Genomic DNA, 21,808 nt, shown 5'->3' with positions numbered 1-21,808 from the left:
CAACACACTGGATCATTATATTATTAGAATCTATTCTACTTAAATTATTACATTATACACAATTTGAGTTCATTTTAAAAAGTAAAAGGTAATGAAAGGAATGCATTTTCATAAGAAAGATAATACCGATATGCATGTGATAATCTTCCTTATATCATGTAGTGTGTCATTTGGACACTTTATGGGCTTGAAATACAAAGAAAATCATGTTCTATGGTACAAGATAAATACAAAACGTAAGCTTTTATTTTAATTAGATTTGTTTATAAAGCATAAGCAATCATTTATTACATTAATATATGTGAAAATGACATTTTAGCATCATAATATTACATAAAGGTCTCTAGCTTCAACACAGTGATATATATATATATGCTCAGTGATTTATTGGTACATGCCCAGGTCAATAATCAGAATGAGGATTTATTTCCAGACGGGCTACAGGTAGTGTTGTGAAATACTTCAACACACTGGATAAAAACCAAAGAAATGAAGATATGTAGCAATCACATTGTAACAGGGGTGACAGTGACAGTGACTTAATGCTTATACTAGTGGACTTTTGGTACCTTTAGGGTACGGAGCGAGCCGCAGGGAAGGCTCGCTCCGTGCGCACACGTCCTTTCGATGCCAGTCCAACAAGTGCTCCGCATTAGCTGCGTCGGGGCTCCGGCGTGTCGCACCTCACCTCACCTCGCACTGCCCCCTCCTTGAATGTCTGCCGCTGGGCATGCCCTGCTCTCCTCCGCCTTATCTTATCGCGTGTGAGCACCGACAATGGCCACAATGCCGGGGAATGGCACCTGTAAAGTGTTAATTGGGGCACAGGAACAGCCCGTCTCGTCTCGGGGGGGGCGGCTTCAGAGACAATACAGCAAACACAGCGGGGCGGGGGAAGAAGACGACACCACACATGCGGGTACATTCAGCTCCGGCGGGAACGAGACATTTGTCGGTCTTTTCAAGTGCCGAGAGCCGAGCAATCCTTCACTTGTATCGTTTCTCCCCGGTGACTAGATCTGGCCCTGCGACTCTCGACTGGGCTCACCCCCGGGGCAGCCCAGCAGGTGTGAGCCTGGCCGGCACCCGGATGGGAGATTCCACCCCGGAAAAGCTCCGGTTGCTGCTGCTCCTGCAAGAGGTGTGACTGGGACCAGTAGGGAGCGTTCACCCTGCGGGCTGTGTGGCTCTCTTACGCCCCAGCCTCCTGATGGCGACACTCTGCTGCACAAACAGGCGCCGTCCTTCGGGGGAGGCGTCAAACTGAGGTTTGTGCTTTTTGTGCTTCCCTGCCTTCGGGTGGGGCGCAGCTGGGCTGGTCAAAGAGAGAAAACAAAACCGCTCACAATCGCTCTTACAATGCAGTTGTAGCACAGGCTACTTAAACACATGAATGCAAAACAGCATTTTTCAGCTAAAGGAGAAGCATTATTGAAGACCATCAATTACCAAGAGCTTTTGTCAAAGGTTTTGGTGGTCATTTTGAATGACCACAGAGCGCTGTGACCTCGGTTTTACATCTCATCCAAAAGACAGCGCCCTTTTACAACACAGCATCTCCGTCACTATACTGGGGCATTGGGACCCGCACAGACCTCAGGGTGAGCGCCCCCCCGCCGGCACCATTAACACCGCTTCCAGCTGGAAGCTTTGTTTTTCCCTGTAGCTCACCCTCATCCGGGTACTGACCTGGCTCACACCTGCTTAGCTTCAGTGGGTTTTCAGTTGCGAGTTGCAAGGGGATGCAAGTGATGGAGCCGCTTGCTGCAAAAGCCACTGCATTGGCCGGGAATCGAACCCAAGCCTCCCGCGTGGCAGGCGAGAATTCTACCACTGAACCACCAATGCTCAGTGCCTGGGCCTTCAAAAAAAGACGCTTTTTTGGTGCTCTGTGCAAAACGCGTCGACATCTGCTTCCAGCTGCAAAATGCCATTCACGGACGCTGAAGAACTTATTTCCAAGGCAGCGGGTACAAGCGATTGGGCGTTTTAAAACCACCAGGAACAGCAAAGAGGCGCGCTTCTTTGCTTGCGCCGAAACACACCGACTGGAGGCGGACAACGTAGTCGGCAGGATTCGAACCTGCGCGGGGAGACCCCAATGGATTTCTAGTCCATCGCCTTAACCACTCGGCCACGACTACACCAAGCCTCACCGCCGCTGCGTTCTTGCTACAATCTTACCTGGATCGCGAGGCGCCGGCGGAAGCCTATTTCAAAGTCGTTCTCCGTTTCAAAAAAACATTTCCAAAATACAAGCCTTGCAGACAGACACGCCTCAGAGGACTTAAGGGTGGCTTCATGTCGGAATGATAAAGTCTCCCCGTCCGGACATGAAAATGCCACTTTGTTACACACAAAATAAGAATCAACAACAGAGAAATGCCCACAAGCATTTGAAAAGCCGCACCACGTCGCACTTGAAATAGCTCTTACATTAGTGGTAGACGCAGGAATCGCCTTTTTATTTACGCTCTTACCAACGCGATGGAAAGCAAAACAAAGCAAAGCAGAGCAAAACAAAACGAACAAACGAAAACCCTCACGTCCCACACTTGCATATAAGGCCATTACGTGCCCAAGCGGTATTGTATGTCATCCTAGCACTGCAGCCTGGGGCGTACGGTATATGGGAACGAGCACACGCCACGAATCGTCTCGAATCACTCCCTACAGCTGTAAGGCGCCTTGAAGCGTGCACCCCCAACATTCTTCTTTGCGCATCTGTGAAAGGTAAACTCTTGAGCAAACTCTGAACCAGCTCTAAGGAAACTAATCCGATTAGACGTTACTTTGACTCATCTTTTTACGCTCAGTGCTGGATTGCTCAAACTCCAGCTAGGGTTAGGGTTAGCATTCCCACGCTACTTAGACACTTTGTTTACGCTCAGTGCTGGATTTTGGGAACTTCAGGACGAGTGGGAATTTTCTCCTATCTGTCCATTCTGTTTTGTTTTGGAGACTCTTGGCTGCCTGTGTTGTTCAGTGCAGCCAGCGTGAAGGAAACATTTTCCAAAACTGTGTCAGCTCAAAAGTTGTAAGAAAACCTCTCCAGCTGCTTTAACTCTCTTCATTATTGTCATTTAATGTGACACTCGATTTATAACTGGAGCCTCACATATGCAAATGGTGAGGCTCCAGTTCGACACCCAGTTCGACACCACTTTACAGTATATGACAAAAGCATGGCAGACTGTGCCGGACCGGCAGATAACTTCCGCTTATTTTTACCATATTAAACATTGGAAATCCAACCACTTGCATTTGTGACACTTGATTTTGGCTCCACCTAAGACACTCTTAAAACTTCAAACACTTTTCTCTTCTCCCGCAACACTCTTGTCTGTCGGCACTATGTGGCAGCGTTGCATGACAACCCATCTCATCACGGAAAGGCACCTAACAGCTTTGGTAAGAGAGTAGAATTACCTGAAGAACTGCTTTCCATGGAAGCAGGACCAAGCGATGTAGCATTTTTATAGTACCAGGAAAGGAGAAGCAGCACTTCGCCTTTGCCGCACAGGCACAAGGCGACATGTGGCAGACGCCGTAGTCGGCAGGATTCGAACCTGAGCGGGGAGTCCCCATAGGATTTCAAGTCCATCGCCTTAACTACTCGGCCACGACTACAGCGAGCTCACCGCCACCGCATTCCTCCTATAATCTAACACGGAGTGCGAGGTGGCTGCGGAAACTTTTTTAAAGTCGCTCTCCGTTAAAAACAAAATACCTTTCGCAAGATACATGCCGGCAGACAGACACGCCTCAGAGGGTTTAAGGCTGGCTTCACGTTCAAATGATAAAGTCTCCCCGTCCGGATGTCAAAATGCAACTTTGGCAGACAGAAAAAACATCAACAAACCACAAATGTGGACAAGGATTTTACAAGCTGCATCACACTGCACTTTCCAAAGCATTTACATTCCTGTTAGACGCAGGAATTGCCTTTGATTTGCGCGCTTACGAACGCCATGGAAAACGAAACAAAACTAAAGCCCTCAGCTCCTACACTTGATTATAATGCCGTTACGTGTCGAAGCAGGAATTTACGTCATCCTACCACTGCAACACGGGGAATAGAGGGAAATGAGCACACGCTACGTACGTCTCAATCACGCCCTAGAGTCATAAGGCGCATTGAAGGGTGCACCCCCATCATTAATCGTTGCGCCTCTGTGAAAGGAAAGCTCTTGAGCAGTCTTTGAAACAGCTCGGATGAAACACTTGATTGCTTCCATGTGCATCTGGAGCCCATTTCTTATTTTCACTTCACGCCGCCCAAAGCATTTCTAAAACATGAGATTCGCGTTTGGGAATGCGCCCTGCCCTATGAATAAAACAGGTCTACGGGTCTGAAACCTCCTCCACGGAAAACAGTTCTGTTGCGCTTTTGATTAAAGGGAGATTCGCTGTTCTTACTTTTTGATGACATAACACCCAAAGGGGCTTCTTTGGAGCTGGATTCCAACCAGCATCCTAAAGTTTCTTGGCGGTATCCTTTACAGTCCTCTGTTCGGTCGACAAGGGACAGAAGGGGGCAGCTTTCCTAACACACACAGTGCAATGTACTGTAGTGTTCCCGTTCATTGAATTCGCAGTTCTGCATCAGACCTCTAACTCGTTTCCTTAGCTTGGATTTAAGCCATGAAGCAGGCTTCTAGTGTATAAACGTCTAGAGGAATCACAAACTAATTGAGAGGCCATCATCCCAGGGGGAACTGACAAAGTCTATCCCTAAACACCTAGCGCAGTCTCTCGAGAGACTGTCAAAAATCACTTTCTCCGTTTGCGTTGCAAGTAAGTGAAAACACAGTCTCAAACCAGAGCCACTTGGGAGCAGCGGCACGTAAATACTGTTACTGTCACTGCTCGATACTGACATTAGCCTACTATACCATGTTCAGCCACCGCTAGGAAATGTACGGCTCTAGTACCGGAGCAAACAACAGGAGGGCCAAAGGCGCACAGGCACACGTGTCAGACATGGAGAGCGACAAGGATGGGATTCAACCCCATGTGTGTGGAGCACAACGGATTAGCAGTCCATCGCCTTAACCACTCGGCCAACTCGTCAACGAAACTGGGCTGTCCTGACATGGGTTGGCGCACTCCAGTTGATCTTTTTCTTTTTTTTCCCTCATACTCGAGGGTCATTTTCCTGTTCCACATGCGATTTCAACATTTTCCTTGGGAGATGTCAAGCCAGCAAGCCACTGCTGTGGTTCAGTGGCCAGTGTGGAGTTCAGTGGCCCTGTTGTACACAGAAAGCACATTGAGCTCCTTGGACATGAAAAGTTCCAGATAAAAGCCATTTGTCATCCTTTCTCTTGGTGTCGATGTTGCTATTGTATGTAAAGGTGGCAACTTGCTCAGCGAGCAGGCGGAGCACACACCGAATGCAGATGTGTCTGAGTGGTGTGTCCAAGTGGCTGCAAAAGGACAGCACTCCTGGGGTGCCGTGGCTTAGTTGGTTAAAGCGCCTGTCTAGTAAACAGAAAATCCTGGGTCCGAATCCCAGCGGTGCCTTTTTTTGTTCTGTGTTCTCGAACAGAACTGGTCAGTATGGACAACCGCATACGTCTAGACTTAATTAAATGCAAGTATTCATTTCCTGTCTTGAACGACTTGTTTTTCTTAAAATGGATGCAACTTGCAAAACATGAAATACAAACCTCGCTAATCAGCGCTCACGGCTGGCAAAAAAAAAAGAAGTCAGCAATGTTTTTTTCTTTAACCTTAAGCCTGCTAATGGAGAAGAAACTAGTCGCCACATCACATACATCCGTTTTAACGATAAGAAGGTAACAACTATCCTCACTCCAGAGTAAATCTCACGTTGAGGGCATATTTTTTTCCACTTTACCATGAGTCGGGCTCAGCTGCAGAGAGGCGAGAGCAGAGCAATGAGGTCAGGGGGACAGGGGAGTCACACGCTGGCGGTTTGAACACGCGGAAGATCACTGAGGGATCCACAGTATGTGGACCCTCCATGCGCCATCATTCCACACTCCAGACTCTGAATCCTGCCATCCGAGTTAAGATCTCGGCGGAACCGGAGGCGCAGTTCTTTCTTAAAACGTAATCTGGTGAGCATTTCTAGAATCGTACTTGTATAGATGCAGCCTTTAATGTGTTGCTAGGTTAAAATTTATGACTTCTTGAACTTCAGTAGGCAACTGCCCTCTTGATTTCGGATTTAATTTCTTTATTACAGGGGCGCTTTTATGATGACAGAGTCATGTTCAGGTACTTTGCTTGATGGAGGAAGCTCATTTCGGACTCTGTGATCTGCTCACCTGGAAAGGTCTGCTGTACTACTACAAGAGAGAAGTAGAGTCTGGAGGAAGGGACAATTTTATGATGCTTTGGAAGGTAATGTTTTTTTTTTCTTTGAAATCGAAATGAATCAGAATATCAGTGCAAAAGACAAACTCTTGGTTTGGTTTAAAGAGATATGGTTTTAAAACAGACAAAATGTAGAAAACAGGTGTTTCTCACTTTTGGAAAAGAATGGACCGGGGGTAATATTTTACTAGTTGCAGTGCTAAGCTCACTGGGTTACAGTCCTGCAGTGTCACACCAGGGCCAGTGGTGCAATGGATAATGTGTCTGACTATGGATTAGGAGTTTGGAGGTTTGACTCCTGCCTGGCGCTGGTTGTTTTTAAACACATCAGCCTACTCCCTAAGTAGCCTGTGCTACTTACTGCATTGTAATCGTACCCAGTAAGAGATTTCCTTCATGTAAATGAACTGCACCTGACAGCTTTAGAAAAACACCTGGGCTCAGTACGGTGCTGAGAGCTCAAGTTGTGTATAATGTAATAATTTAGGTAGAATAGATTCTAATAATATAATGATCCAGTGTGCTGCACTACTTCACTGTTTCACTGCTCTATGCCGTCTGGAAATAAATCCTCAGACTACTTACTGCCCTGGGCATGTACCAATAAATTACAGGAGCACATCTATATATCACTGCGTTGAAGCAGGAGACACAATCACTGCAAACACATCCTAAATACAGTGTTCCAGCACCTTTGACCTCATCCAGAACGTATCATTTCTTGAAAGGAATTGCTGTCCGAATGCACATCTGAATCCCAAACAGAATCTCTAGTAAAATCCGATCATTTGTGAAACAGGTAAATGTCTTAGGGGCCCATTCCTCATTCTCAAGACACATGTATGCAGTACGTACACCATGCATTGAGCAATAGGGATTAAAGACACCACAGGTAAGGTTAGAAGACATTCTGACTATATTCTAAAATTTTGGACTCATATTCTTATGATGGCAGACATGATGCTGTGTTTAAAACCGGGGTTAATGGACATTATATGACTGTCAATTCTGTTTTGTTTTGGAGACTCTTGGCTGCCTATGTGGTACAGTGCAGCGTGAAGAAAACATTTTCCAAAACTGTGTCAGCTCAAAAGTTGTAAGAAAACCTTTCCAGCTGCTTTAACTCTCTTCATTTTTGTCATTTAATTGTCTGTCGGCACTATGTAGCAGCATTGCATGACAACCCATCTCACCACGGAAAGGAACCTAACAGCTTTTGTAAGAGAGGAGAAAAGGACCTGGCCCGTACAGGACTCGAACCCACAACCTTGGTGTTATTAGCTCTAACCAACTGAGCTAACCAGCCTCACGACAGCAATCCTCTCTGTGCTGCAAAAAATCGAACTCAGGGAATTTCTTTTGCCCTCCTTTGAATTGAAAGCCGTGTAATTCAGTGTACGGGCTTTCTCGTGCAGTTTTATAGTTCTTGTAACCCAAATCCTACACTGGCGTGAAGTGACCCCCCATTTCACAGCATTTTTCAGCTGATTTAAAATGTACCTAAAGGAGAAGCATTATTGAAGACCATCAATTACCAAGAGCTTTTGTCAAAGGTTTTGGTGGTCATTTTTAATGACCACAGAGCGCTGTGACCTCGGTTTTACATCTCATCCAAGAGACAGCGCCCTTTTACAACACAGCGTCTCCGTCACTATGCTGGGGGATTGGGACCCGCACAGACCTCAGGGTGAGCGCCCCCCCACCGGCACCATTAACACCGCTTCCAGCTGGAAACTTTGTTTTTCCCTGTAGCTCACCCTCATCCGGGTACTGACCTGGCTAACACCTGTTTTGCTTCAGTGGGTTTTCAGTTGCGAGTTGCAAGGGGATGCAAGTGATGGAGCCACTCGCTGCAAAAGCCACTGCTTTGGCTGGGAATCGAACCAGAGCTTCCCGCATGGGAAGCGAGAATTCTACCACTGAACCAACAATGCTCACTGCCCAGTCCTTCAAAAAAGACGTTTTTTTGGTGCTCTGTTAAAAAAGCGTCGACATTACCTCTTTCAAAAGGCTTCACTTTCCTAGTCACATTCCAAGGCTCATTGAACCCGGGCTGTTTCCTCCAGCGGTATAGTATTGCAGTTAGACAGCACGATGCCTGCAAGACTATGTCACGCTCTGACGAGAAAAGTTTTCAACTAGCAATAATCGTGCCTCGGCTAAACCTCACAGGCTACGATACTGCCACTGCACAAAGCTGACGGTTGCCAGGCAACCGCGGGGATCCTATGGAAATCGTTATCAATCGTCTCATGGCATGTCGTTGCTGTAACGCTTCATATTTGCGGCCGGACACTTCCCGCCTCCCAGAGGAAAGAGCGCCAATCAGACAGGCGGAGACCGAGGACTCGCAGAGCAGACGGCCACAGTCGCCGTAATAAGAGCGATTGTGAGCGGTTTTGTTTTCTCTCTTTGACCAGCCCAGCTGCGCCCCACCCGAAGGCAGGGAAGCACAAAAATTGTATGGAACTCATTCATGCTCCTTTACTTGGAAATCTTTAGTAAAAGGCAAAAGATTTGTACGAGATGAAGAGAAACCAGAGTGCGTGGCTGGACAGCTGCAGGAGCCCAGGCCGCCTTCAAGGCCTCTGCCCTGCCGGTCGTGGTTGGCAATGCACCTGGCCTTACAAACGAGCCAGTGGGGCCCGTTCAGCTCCGGGCTCATCGCCTGCGGCTCTCGGCTTACCTGGCAGGGGAGATACCTTGATCAGCCTGTAGTTGGAGTAGTTGGATTGTTTTCTTGTTTTGTTTTGCGCGCTTACGAACGCCATGGAAAACGAAACAAAACTAAAGCCCTCGGCTCCTCCACTTGATTATAATCCCGTTACGTGTCGAAGCAGGAATTTACGTCATCCTACCACTGTAACACGGGGAATAGAGGGAAATGAGCACAAGCTACGAATTGTCTCAATCACTCCCTACAGTAGTAAGACGCCTGGAAGCGTGCACCCCCATCATTAATCTTTGCGCATCTGTGCAAGGTAAACTCTGGAGCAGTCTCTGAAACGGCTCAAAGGAAACACGTGATTGATTCCATGTGCATCTGGGGTTCATTTCTTATTTACATTTAATTCAAGGGAAAGGCTTGGGTCAGTTTCAGACGGCCTCCAGCAGCGAGATTCAAGCGCCCCACCTTCAGCCCAATCTGCGCCGCCAGAACGCCAACGGCTCCTCTGGTCTCCGGGGTGCGGTTGTGACCCCGTAACCTAAAGTGTTGGTGGCAGACAAATGGAGACTAACAGGTGATGTCCTAGGACATGACTACATTGTGACACTCGGTGGGGATGGTGACCATTGCTTGGAAAAGAGTGCGAGGCCCCTTTAGAAAAACATTTTGTTAACAGGCATTCTGCCTCAGCCTAAACACCTATAGCTTGCAAAGCGCATGCTATTAGACAGGCACCTCTGCAAGACCTTAAGAGTCTCTTAAACTAGTGATAGTAAGGTGTTCCCAATGGGCGATGTTTGGCTTTCAAATCATCTCTCTGTGGAAGCGCCGAGATGCAGCTGTTTAAGGCTTAGAAGCAGCTGACTGTTTCACTACCTAGCTGATTACTGTCAGTCAGGGAGCTCAGAGGTGAAAAGCCTGTCTGAGAGACAATTCGCCGTCAATCAGTTCAATATGTTCCGTACCAGCTCGGCGCACCTGAGATCATCTTGGTAGCCGTGTAGCTCAGATGAGTGAGAGCGTGTGTGTGTGTACCACCGTGATTGGATGCCGGTCCTTCTCAGGTCACAGTAAACCTTCTGCTGCCTAACTTTCCTAATTTTGGGGATCCCTTTGAAAAAGCAAAGGAAAAAAAAAACTGGCTCTTCATCAGCGTGATCGACCCAACCCAGTGTGCCCCAGTGGCCTAATGGATAAGGCACTGGCCTCCTAAGCCAGGGATTGTGGGTTCGAGTCCCATCTGGGGTGCTCCTGTCCCTTTTTGAGTGTACAAATGTCCTTGTGATTTGTGAAGCTGCAACCCCACCTTACTCAGTGAGCGTCTCTGCTTTTCTCTCACATACAGTTGGGAGAAAAACTTTTGTAAACAGCCCTTTGGAATGATGTGGATTTCTGCATGAATGGCTCCTAACATGTGATCTTATCTTTATCTAAGTCATAATAATTAATAAAGAGAGTCTGATTTAACAAACAACACACGCCCAACATTTGACATTGCTGTTTCTTTATTGACCAAATGGTTTAAACAATCAAGGTCATTGATGGAAAAAGTACGTGAACCCTTATATTAAGGAGCTAGTGGAACCTCCTTTATGACAAAAACCTCAACCCCCACTTTCTGTAGCGGCTGGTCAGACCTGAGCAGCGGTTAGGAGGTATTTTGGCCTATTCCTCTATGAAAAACTGTTTCAGTTCATGTATATTTTTGGGATGTCTTGCACTGAACGGCCTGCTTCAGATCACGCCACAGCACTTCAATGGGATTGGGGTCAGGACTCTTACTTGGCCATCCCAAAATACGGAATTTCTTCTGTTTCAGCCACTCTGTTGTTGATGTACTCCTTTGTTTTTGTCATGCTGCATGACCCAGCGTCTTTAGAGTTTTAGATCACAGGCAGACACCCTGACATTCTGCTGTAGAATTTCCTGATACATCTTGGAATTCATCGGTCCCTCGATGATTGCAAGCCGTACAGCCTCCGCTATGCTTCCCAGGTGGGATGAGGTTTTGGAGTTGGTATGCAGTGTTTTGTTATCTCCAAACATAACGCTGTGCACATTTACCAACAAGTTCAACTTTTGTCACATCTGTCCACAGAACATTGTTCCAGGAGTTGCTGTGGAACATCCATGTGGTCTTTAACAAACTTGAGAGGGGCAGTGGTGTTTTTTTTGGGGGGGAGAGCAGTGGTTTCCTCCATGGTGACCTCGCATGATCACCACTCCTGTTCAGATTTCTTCTTATGGTGGACTCATGAACACAGACGTAAGACAAAGTCAACCACCTGTTCGCTAGATCCCATCCCCACTCAGCTAGTCAAAGATTCCCTCGAAGGACTGGCAGGACCTATAATTAGTATGATGAATGCATCGCTTGCGTCAGGCGTTGTACCTGATCAATTTAAGGTAGCGGTTGTTAGACCGCTCCTTAAGAAGTCAAATTTGGATCCACAAGTTCTTAACAACTACAGGCCTGTCTCAAAGGTCCCATTTCAATCTAAAAGTCTTGGGAGAATAGTTGTTGCCCAACGTCAATCGTATCTGGATTCAAATAATATGCTTGAGAAATTTCATTCTGGTTTCTGAAACTGCATTAACAAGAGTCGTAAATGATATTCTCTTAGCTACTGATGCGGGGAATGCAACAGTGCTTGTGCTTCTAGATCTTAGAGCTGCCTTTGACACGGTTGACCTCTCTGTTTTGTTACACAGGCTTGAGTTTGAGGTTGGCTTATCTGGAACCGTCCTTCAGTGGTTTACTTCACATTTTACTCATCGTTTTCATTATGTTCAAATATCTAATAATTGTACTGCTTCATCAATGTCACCAGTTCAATTTGGGGTACCAGAAGATCAGTGCTGGGACCAATATTGCTCTCTCTCTCTACATGCTGCTGCTAGGTAGGATAATATGAAAAAATAATATGAACTTTCATTCATATGCTGATGACACTCAAATAAACATTTTGTTTACACCAAACAACAACTCTTCTATTATCAGTTTAGTTAAATGCATTAAGGAAGGAAATACTTGGATGTGTGAAAACTTTTTGTTACTCAACTCTGAGAAAAATGAGGATCTGTTGATCGGAGGCAACAATACTGATAAGACTACTATAACTTCAGCACTTAACTCAGAGGATTTAAACATTTGCCTCAAAGAGACAGCACGTAACCTAGGCGGCATATTAGACACAAGGCTCTTAACAACTTGCATTGTTAAGTGCCTTGGGACAACCTTGTTGTGAAAGGCGCTATATAGAAATACATTGATTTGAATTGAATTGACAATGTAAAATGTTGTGTGTGTTGTTTGTTAAACAAGACTGTCTTTATTTATCAAAAAATAAAAGGAATTTGCTAGGAATGCAAACGTTAGGTTGCGCTTCTTCATGCTGCATCGTCGGCATGAGTGGAGCTTTTTAAACATCTGTACTTACTGTGCCCCATAAGAAATCGTTTGTCCCCGTTCAAAAGAGATTGTGCGATGTCCTGCAGTGTTCGCAAAGCAAACCTTTGACAGTTTGAAAAGAGGAATTTATTCTGCTTCCTGTGTGTGCAGTAGTTACAAAGTTGAACGTCTTTACACGATTTGCTGCAGTTTTCAGTGGGCGGGCTTTGTCAGATGGCTTGGAAAAACGCACTGTGTTTCGGCTTGGGAAACATCATGAGAAGTGTCCTGCATGTTTTCTGTGTATAGCTGTCTTTTAACGCATACAGAATTCATTCGAAATCATTGATTTCTCCAATTAACAAGGGTCCCTTAAAGGATGAGTCAAAGTAACGTCTAATCGGATTAGTTTCCTTAGAGCTGGTTCAGAGTTTCCTCAAGAGTTTACCTTACACAGATGCGCAAAGAAGAATGTTGGGGGTGCACGCTTCAAGGTGCCTTACAGCTGTAGGGAGTGATTCGAGATGATTCGTGGCGTGTGCTCGTTCCCATATACCGTACGCCCCGGGGTGCAGTGCTAGGATGACGTACAATACCGCTTGGGCACATAACGGCGTTATATGCAAGTGCGTGACGTGAGGGTTTTCGTTTGTTCATTTTGTTTTGCTCTGCTTTGCTTTGTTTCATGGTCAAGAGGCGTAAGGTAAGTCGTAATCCAGGGAGAACACTGGTGGCAAACAGTCCAAGGTGAGAGGCGAGGTCCAAAGTCAAAAAGGCAGAAGGGGAGTCCAATATCCAGAATAAACGAGGTAATGGAAAAAACGCCAGGTAGAGCTCTCAAGGAGTAGACTCAATACCAGCGGGAAGCAGGTAAAGATGGTAAAAATAGCACTGCGTACCGCACGGTGGAGTGTGTGCAGGTGGGTTAACTCGTGCGGCGGCGTTTGTTAATAATCACCCGCTGCTGGTGCTGTTTAGATTGCTTAAGAGTTGGTCTTAACTGCCTGGCGGTCATGACAAGCTCCTCTTTAAGCTGTGGTTTAGTTTTGCATTCATGTGTTTCTAGAGCAGTTATTTATGGGGGTGGGTGGGTCTTTCACAGAGGCTCAGGACAAATCCCCTGCATGAAAGTCTACTGTGTGCGTTCAAACAGTCACAGGTCAAGAGCCAGGCAGGAGGACAATGGACAGAAGAAGCAACGAACTAAAAATAAAAGAACGAATATGAAAAAGCCACCATCTTTTTCTTTTTGACATTTTCCGACTTTCATGCAAGCCAGGACAAAGTTGCTCGTAGCTACTTGTGGATTCAAATACTCTATCGAGTGCTTTGATGAGTTTTTGCAATTTGATTGTCGTCCTGTCAGCCTGTTTCTGTTTTTCTTTTCAATCTAGTGATGGAAAGTAAGAGGGAAATGATGGAGCAATCAATAACTGCTCTGGAAAAATGGCAGAAAGAAATGGCCCGTCACTAAGGACATTTGTGAAGCAGAGGAGTGACATCACCACAAAGGCGACACATTCTGCTGATGGTTTTGGTGAATAATGATTGAGGCGCGTTAAGAGAAAGGTAGCTGTGTCAGCATGCGTAGGCTGCAAAGGATAAAGCAAAGGTTTACTCCATGCTGAAAAGAGAAGAAAAGAAGCACAACGTTTCGGCTGTGGAGTCTTCTGTGCCATCTTCTTTAGCGATGGTGATGATGTTTACATTGGAAAAACTGAGACACGCATACTGGAGGGGCTTGAACCACCAACTTTTCAGCACCACAGAGTCTGACAGTCTTTTGTGCGCCCTACATTTGCAGGTTTATGGTCAAAGAAAACAATCACTTGCGCTTCTTGCAGCCGGCAATCTTTTTCCACTGACAACCAAGAAATGGATTTCATCTTTCACAAGCTGTATGGATTTCTTCAAAAACAAGTTATTCCAGAAAGGAAATGAATTCTTGCATTAAACTGAACCAAGCTGTACATGTTTGTCTGAAATGAGACATTCGGCACAACAAGACACGGAGAGAGGCACCGCTGGTATTCAGACCAGGGATCGCCTGCTTACTAGGCAGGCACTTTAAGCCACTAGGGAACAGCGCCAGCGGAGCACCGCGCTTTTACAGACACTTGGATTTGGGTTTTTTTCATTTATGTTTGTGGACCTTCACCATTTGAGGAAGTGAGTTAGATAAGAAAGTTACAGGTATGGTGAGCAATGACTAACAAAGTCACGTACTGCGTATTCCTTACAAAAGAGTAAGCAATTTGTTCTAAAAAACACCGGCTAAAGTCCAACATCGTAAGCAATCTTATTACTTAAATAGAATAAACATCAATAAACTGTAAGGTGCTGGTACATGCGAGTAGATTTGATCTTCTATTAAACAAAAATGCAATTACAGCTCTAAAAAGGTCAACCTAGACTTCTGTAAGAGATCTGTTCAGGTCATCGCTGTTCCTCTGACCTTGTGAGTCTTTGGAATTTTAAAAGTGTATTTTGCTTGCCTTTCATGTGGTCTGTGTACAAGTCACTGTGGCGTATGCGGTCCTACACAGCCTTGCTATAGACGTGACGAGCCTCCGCTATGTTGCAATGGAGAACAGGTTCAGTACGGAGCTGCCGAGAAAATTCAGCTGGAAAGCTCGTTGCAGAAAAGCATCGTTATCTGCGTCCAGCTGCAAAGCGTCACTCGTGGGTGCTGAAGAATCGATTTCACAGGCTGCGGGTATAGGCGATTTAGAGTGTTAAAGGTCCCAGCGAAAACAAAACAGCGCTGGTCCTTTTTCATGCACGCACGAGAGCAAATGCAAAGGATTTGAACCTGCGCAGGGAGACCCAAACAAATTTCAAGTGTGTTGCCTTAACCACTCGGCCACGATTACAGTAAGTACGCCAGCTGTTGGCTTCTTGCTACAATCGAACAAGGAGTGCAAGGCGGCGGCGGCAACTTTTTTCAAGTTCGCTCTCCGTTTAAGAAACCTTTTACGCCATACGTGTAAGCAGACACACACCTCAGAGTACTTAAGGGTGGCTTCAAGTTGGAATGATAAAGTCTCCCCGTTCGGACATGAAAATAGAACTTTCTTAGACAGAAAGCAATCAACAACGGAGACATGTGGATGACGATTTCAGTCACTGCACTTTGAATAGCATTTTTACTCGAGTTACAGGAGATGCCCGAATGGCCCTTGACCTACGCTCTTACGAATGACTTGGAACATTCAAAGAGAACAGCCCTCAAGTCCTGCGGTTTATTATAATGCTGTTGCGTGTCGAGGCAGTATTTGACTCCGTCCTACCGTTGAGACAGGGGGCGTACTGTAAATGAACTGCACCTGACAGCTTTAGAAAAACACCTGGGCTCAGTACGGTGCTGAGAGCTCAGCGTTGCTGTTGTTCTTATTAGCACGCACTGCATCGGCTATGACCCGAACTTTTCAATTATTCCGATCAGTAAGTCAACACGTAGTCCACATGAAAGGTAGAAATATTCTCTTGTCTGTCTCATGTTTTTATAGAACTGAATGTCCCTGACAATGTACTGTTAGTTTTAATTGAAGAACGGCATCTGTGTTCAAATATAAAAAATATAAAAAAAACGCTGGCGGTTTAAACACGCGGAAGAAAACTGAGGGATCCACAGTATGTGGACCCTCCGTGCGCCATCAGTCCGCACTCCGGACTCTGAATCCTACCATCCAAGTTAAGATCTCGGCGGAACCTGAGGCGCAGTTCCTTCTTAAAACGTAATCTGGTGAGCATTTCTAGAATCGTACTTGTATAGATGCAGCCTTTAATGTGTTGCTAGGTTAAAATTGATGACTTCTTGTATTTCAGTAGGCAACTGCCCTCTTGATTTCAGATTGAATTTCTTTATTACAGGGGCGCTTTTATGATGACAGAGTCATGTTCAGGTACTTTGCTTGATGGAGGAAGCTCATTTCGGACTCTGTGATCTGCTCACCTGGAAAGGTCTGCTGTACTACTACAAGAGAGAAGTAGAGTCTGGAAGAAGGGACAATTTTATGATGCTTTGGAAGGTAGTTTTTTTTTTCTTTGAAATCGAAATGAATCAGAATATCAGAGCAAAAGACAAACTCTTGGTTTGGTTTAAAGAGATATGGTTTTAAAACAGACAAAATGTAGAAAACAGGTGTTTCTCACTTTTGGAAAAGAATGGACCGGGGGTATTTTACTAGTTGCAGTGCTGAGCTCACCGGGTTGCAGTCCTGCAGTGTTGCACCAGGGTCAGTGGTGCAATGGATAACACGTCTGACTACGGATCAGGAGATTGTAGGTTCGACTTCTGCCTGGCTCGGGTCGTTTTTAAACGCATCAGGCTACTCCCTAAGTAGCCTGTGCTACTTACTGTATTGTAATCGTACCCAGTAAGAGATTTCCTTCATGTAAATGAACTGCACCTGACAGCTTTAGAAAAACACCTGGGCTCAGTACGGTGCTGAGAGCTCAGCGTTGCTGTTGTTCTAATTAGCACGCACTGCATCGGCTATGAACCCGAACTTTTCAATTATTCCGATCAGTAAGTCAACACGTAGTCCACATGAAAGGTAGAAATATTCTCTTGTCTGTCTCTTGTTTGTATAGAACTGAATGTCCCTGACAATGTACTGTTAGTTTTAATTGAAGAACGGCATTTGTGTTCAAATATACCAGACAAGTTTACGTAACTGCTCATGCGACACTCAGTTGTAATTAGTCAAGAAATAAAGTCGAACAACAGCTGCGGGTTTGATTCTGAACGTATGAGATTGCAGCGCCTTTTACTTCCATTGACAAATGATAGAGATTCGAAGAGAGATCCTTCAGACCAACAAGCAAACCCACGGCTATTTCGGTTTTCTATCTAGGCAACGTTGGTGTCTGCAATAGCATACATGAAAGCGTGATGCAATTTCTGTGGCTACATTTGTTGCACATCATGCACAGTAAGAGTGTTTCTAACACCAAATAAAAAGTCAACAATTAGCGATCACGCCTTCTCCTCAGTTAACCCACTGAAACCCTTGCTGTTAACAGTTCTTTAATGCGTGCTTTACGAGCACCTACATATCGTGTCGGTTCTTTCAGCTTTATTCATTAGGTTTTCAAAGGCATAAGTAGAGCACCAGAGGTGCGAACGCAGAATGTGTGGTAATCTGAAGAACTGCTTTCCATGGCAGCGGGTCCAAGCGATTTAGCATTTTTATAGTACCGGGAAAGGAGAAGCGGCACTTTGCCTTTGCCGCGCAGGCACAAGGCGACGTGCGGCAGACGCCGGAGTCGGCAAGTTCCGAACCTGCGCGGGGAAGCCCCAACGCATTTCGAGTCCATCGCCTTAACCACTCGGCCGTGACAAAAGCGAGGTCGCTGCCGCCGCATTCCTCCTATAATCTAACACGGAGTGCGAAGTCGCTGCGGAAACCTTTTTAAAGTCGCTCTCCGTTAAAAAAAAAAATACCTTTCACAAGATTCGTGCCGGCAGACAGACATGCCTCAGAGGGTTTAAGGCTGGCTTCACGTTCAAATGATGAAGTCCCCCAGTCCGGATGTCAAAATGCAACTTTGGCAGACAGAAAAAACATCAACAAACCACAAATGTGGAAAAGGATTTTACAAGCTGCACCACACTGCACTTTCCAAAGCATTTACATTCGTGTTAGACGCAGGAATTGCCTTTGATTTGCGCGCTTACGAACGCCATGGAAAACGAAACAAAACTAAAGCCCTCAGCTCCTGCACTTGATTATAATGCCGTTACGTGTCGAAGCAGGAATTTACGTCATCCTACCACTGCAACACGGGAAATAGAGGGAAATGAGAACAATCTACGAATTGTCTCTAAACAGTCCCTACAGTTGTAAGACGCCTGGAAGCGTGCACCCCCATCATTAATCTTTGCGCATCTGTGCAAGGTAAACTCTGGAGCAGTCTCTGAAACGGCTCAAAGGAAACACGTGATTGATTCCATGTGCATCTGGGGTTCATTTCTTATTTACATTTAATTCAAGGGAAAGGCTTGGGTCAGTTTCAGACGGCCTCCAACAGCGAGATTCAAGCGTCCCACCTTCAGCCCAATCTGCGCCGCCAGAACGCCAATGGCTCCTCTGGTCTCCGGGGTGCGGTTGTGACTCCGTAACCTAAAGTGTTGGTGGCAGACAAATGGAGACTAACAGGTGATGTCCTAGGACATGACTACATTGTGACACTCGGTGGGGATGGTGACCATTGCTTGGAAAAGAGTGCGAGGCCCCTTTAGAAAAACATTTTGTTAACAGGCATTCTGCCTCAGCCTAAACACCTATAGCTTGCAAAGCACATGCTATTAGACAGGCACCTCTGCAAGACCTTAAGAGTCTCTTAAACTAGTGATAGAAAGGTGTTCCCAATGGGCGATGTTCGGCTTTCAAATCATCTCTCCGTGGAAGCGCCGAGATGCAGCTGTTTAAGGCTTAGAAGCAGCTGACTGTTTCACTACCTAGCTGATCACTGTCAGTCAGGGAGCTCAGAGGTGAAAAGCCTGTCTGAGAGACAATTCGTCGTCGATCAGTTCAATATGTTCCGTACCAGCTCGGCGCACCTGAGATCATCTTGGTAGCCGTGTAGCTCAGATGAGTGAGAGCGTGTGTGTGTGTACCACCGTGATTGGATGCCGGTCCTTCTCAGGTCACAGTAAACCTTCTGCTGCCTAACTTTCCTAATTTTGGGGATCCCTTTGAAAAAGCAAAGGAAAAAAAAACTGGCTCTCATCAGCGTGATTGACCCTACCCAGTATGCCCCAGTGGCCTAATGGCTAAGACACTGGCCTCCTAAAACAGGGATTGTGGGTTTGAGTCCCATCTGGGGTGCTCCTGTCCCATTTTGAGCGTACAAATGTCCTTGTGATTTGCAAAGCTACAACCCCACCTTACTCAGTGAGCGTCTCTGCTTTTCTCTCACATACAGTTGGGAGAAAAACTTTTGTAAACAGCCCTTCGGAATGATGTGGATTTCTGCATGAATGGCTCCTAACATGTGATCTTATCTTTATCTAAGTCATAATAATTAATAAAGAGAGTCTGATTTAACAAACAACACACGCCCAACATTTGACATTGCTGTTTCTTTATTGACCAAATGGTTTAAACAATCAAGGTCATTGATGGAAAAAGTACGTGAACCCTTATATTAAGGAGCTAGTGGAACCTCCTTTATGACAAAAACCTCAATCCCCACTTTCTGTAGCGGCTGGTCAGACCTGAGCAGCGGTTAGGAGGTATTTTGGCCTATTCCTCTATGCAAAACTGTTTCAGTTCATGTATATTTTTGGGATGTCTTGCGCTGAACGGCCTGCTTCAGATCACGCCACAGCACTTCAATGGGATTGGGGTCAGGACTCTTACTTGGCCATCCCAAAATATGGAATTTCTTCTGTTTCAGCCACTCTGTTGTTGATGTACTCCTTTGTTTTTGTCATGCTGCATGACCCAGCGTCTTTCGAGTTTTAGATCACAGGCAGACACCCTGACATTCTGCTGTAGAATTTCCTGATACATCTTTGAATTCATCGGTCCCTTGATGATTGCAAGCCGTACAGCCTCCGCCATGCTTCCCAGGTGGGATGAGGTTTTGGAGTTGGTATGCAGTGTTTTGTTATCTCCAAACATAACGCTGTGCACATTTACCAACAAGTTCAACTTTTGTCACGTCTGTCCACAGAACATTGTTCCAGGAGTTGCTGTGGAACATCCATGTGGTCTTTAGCAAACTTGAGAGGGGCAGTGGTGGTTTTTTTGGGGGGGAGAGCAGTGGTTTCCTCCGTGGTGACCTCGCATGATCACCACTCCTGTTCAGATTTCTTCTTATGGTGGACTCATGGACACAGACGTAAGACAAAGTCAACCACCTGTTCGCTAGATCCCATACCCACTCAGCTAGTCAAAGATTCCCTCGAAGGACTGGCAGGACCTATAATTAGTATGATGAATGCATCGCTTGCGTCAGGCGTTGTACCTGATCAATTTAAGGTAGCGGTTGTTAGACCGCTCCTTAAGAAGTCAAATTTGGATCCACAAGTTCTAAACAACTACAGGCCTGTCTCAAAGGTCCCATTTCAATCTAAAAGTTTTGAGAGAATAGTTGTTGCCCAACGTCAATCGTATCTGGATTCAAATAATATACTTGAGAAATTTCAGTCTGGTTTCTGAAACAGCATTAACAAGAGCCTTAAATGATATTCTCTTAGCTACTGATGCGCGGAATGCAACAGTGCTAGGTTGCAACAGAGCTAGGAATGCAAACGTTAGGTTGCGCTTCTTCATGCTGCATGGTCGGCATGAGTGGAGCTTTTTAAACGTCTGTACTTAGTGCGCCTCATAAGAAATCGTTTGTCCCCGTTCAAAAGAGATTGTGCGATGTCCTGCAGCGTTCGCAAAGCAAACCTTTGACAGTTTGAAAAGAGGAATTTATTCTGCTTCCTGTGCGTGCAGTAGTTACAAAGTTGAACGTCTTTACACGATCTGCTGCAGTTTTCAGTGGGTGGGCTTTGTCAGATGGCTTGGAAAAACGCTCTGTGTTTCGGCTCGGGAAACATCATGAGCAGTGTCCTGGATGTTTTCTGTGTATAGCTGTCTTTTAACGCATACAGAATTCATTCGAAATCATTGATTTCTCCAATTAACAAAGGTCCCTTAAAGGATGAGTCAAAGTAACGTCTAATCGGATTGGTTTCCTTAGAGCTGGTTCAGAGTTTGCTCAAGAGTTTACCTTTCACAGATGCGCAAAGAAGAATGTTGGGGGTGCACGCTTCAAGGCGCCTTACAGCTGTAGGGAGTGATTCGAGACGAATCGTGGCGTGTGCTCGTTCCCATATACCGTACGCCCCGGGGTGCAGTGCTAGGATGACGTACAATACCGCTTGGGCACGTAACGGCGTTATATGCAAGTGCGGGACGTGAGGGTTTTCGTTTGTTCGTTTTGTTTTGCTCTGCTTTGCTTTGTTTTGCTTTCCATCGCGTTGGTAAGAGCGTAAATAAAAAGGCGATTCCTGCGTCTACCACTAATGTAAGAGCTATTTCAAGTGCGACGTGGTGCGGCTTTTCAAATGCTTGTGGGCATTTCTCTGTTGTTGATTCTTTTTTTGTGTGTAACAAAGTGGCATTTTCATGTCCGGACGGGGAGACTTTATCATTCCGACATGAAGCCACCCTTAAGTCCTCTGAGGCGTGTCTGTCTGCAAGGCTTGTATTTTGGAAATGTTTTTTTGAAACGGAGAACGACTTTGAAATAGGCTTCCGCCGGCGCCTCGCGATCCAGGTAAGATTGTAGCAAGAACGCAGCGGCAGCGGGGCTTGCTGTAGTCGTGGCCGAGTGGTTAAGGCGATGGACTAGAAATCCATTGGGGTCTCCCCGTGCAGGTTCGAATCCTGCCGACTACG

At 45.8% G+C, this 21,808-nt stretch overlaps 6 non-coding genes and 1 pseudogene across 6 annotated transcripts; 2 read left to right on the top strand and 5 right to left on the bottom strand.

The window, feature by feature from the left end:
* Positions 1 to 1,777: 1,777 nt before the first annotated feature.
* trnag-gcc (transfer RNA glycine (anticodon GCC)) lies at positions 1,778 to 1,848 on the bottom strand. Its single transcript has one exon. It is a non-coding gene; the product is annotated as a tRNA-Gly (tRNA).
* A 214-nt stretch (positions 1,849 to 2,062) lies between these two features.
* On the bottom strand, positions 2,063 to 2,144 carry trnas-aga (transfer RNA serine (anticodon AGA)). The gene has a single exon. It is a non-coding gene; the product is annotated as a tRNA-Ser (tRNA).
* Positions 2,145 to 3,548: 1,404 nt separating this feature from the next.
* Positions 3,549 to 3,630, bottom strand: trnas-uga (transfer RNA serine (anticodon UGA)). Its single transcript has one exon. It is a non-coding gene; the product is annotated as a tRNA-Ser (tRNA).
* A 4,834-nt stretch (positions 3,631 to 8,464) lies between these two features.
* LOC148635060 (U4 spliceosomal RNA) lies at positions 8,465 to 8,544 on the bottom strand (annotated as a pseudogene).
* Positions 8,545 to 8,774: 230 nt separating this feature from the next.
* Positions 8,775 to 8,891, bottom strand: LOC148635059 (U5 spliceosomal RNA). Its single transcript, XR_015933391.1, has one exon. It is a non-coding gene; the product is annotated as a U5 spliceosomal RNA (small nuclear RNA).
* Positions 8,892 to 10,188: 1,297 nt separating this feature from the next.
* On the top strand, positions 10,189 to 10,261 carry trnar-ccu (transfer RNA arginine (anticodon CCU)). Its single transcript has one exon. It is a non-coding gene; the product is annotated as a tRNA-Arg (tRNA).
* Positions 10,262 to 21,726: 11,465 nt separating this feature from the next.
* On the top strand, positions 21,727 to 21,808 carry trnas-aga (transfer RNA serine (anticodon AGA)). The gene has a single exon. It is a non-coding gene; the product is annotated as a tRNA-Ser (tRNA).

Source organism: Lepisosteus platostomus, unplaced genomic scaffold, assembly GCF_059453375.1.
Source record: "Lepisosteus platostomus isolate fLepPlt1 unplaced genomic scaffold, fLepPlt1.hap1 Scaffold_30_H1, whole genome shotgun sequence".
Lineage (NCBI taxonomy): Eukaryota > Metazoa > Chordata > Actinopteri > Semionotiformes > Lepisosteidae > Lepisosteus > Lepisosteus platostomus.
This window is presented reverse-complemented; position numbering and strand designations above follow the sequence as displayed.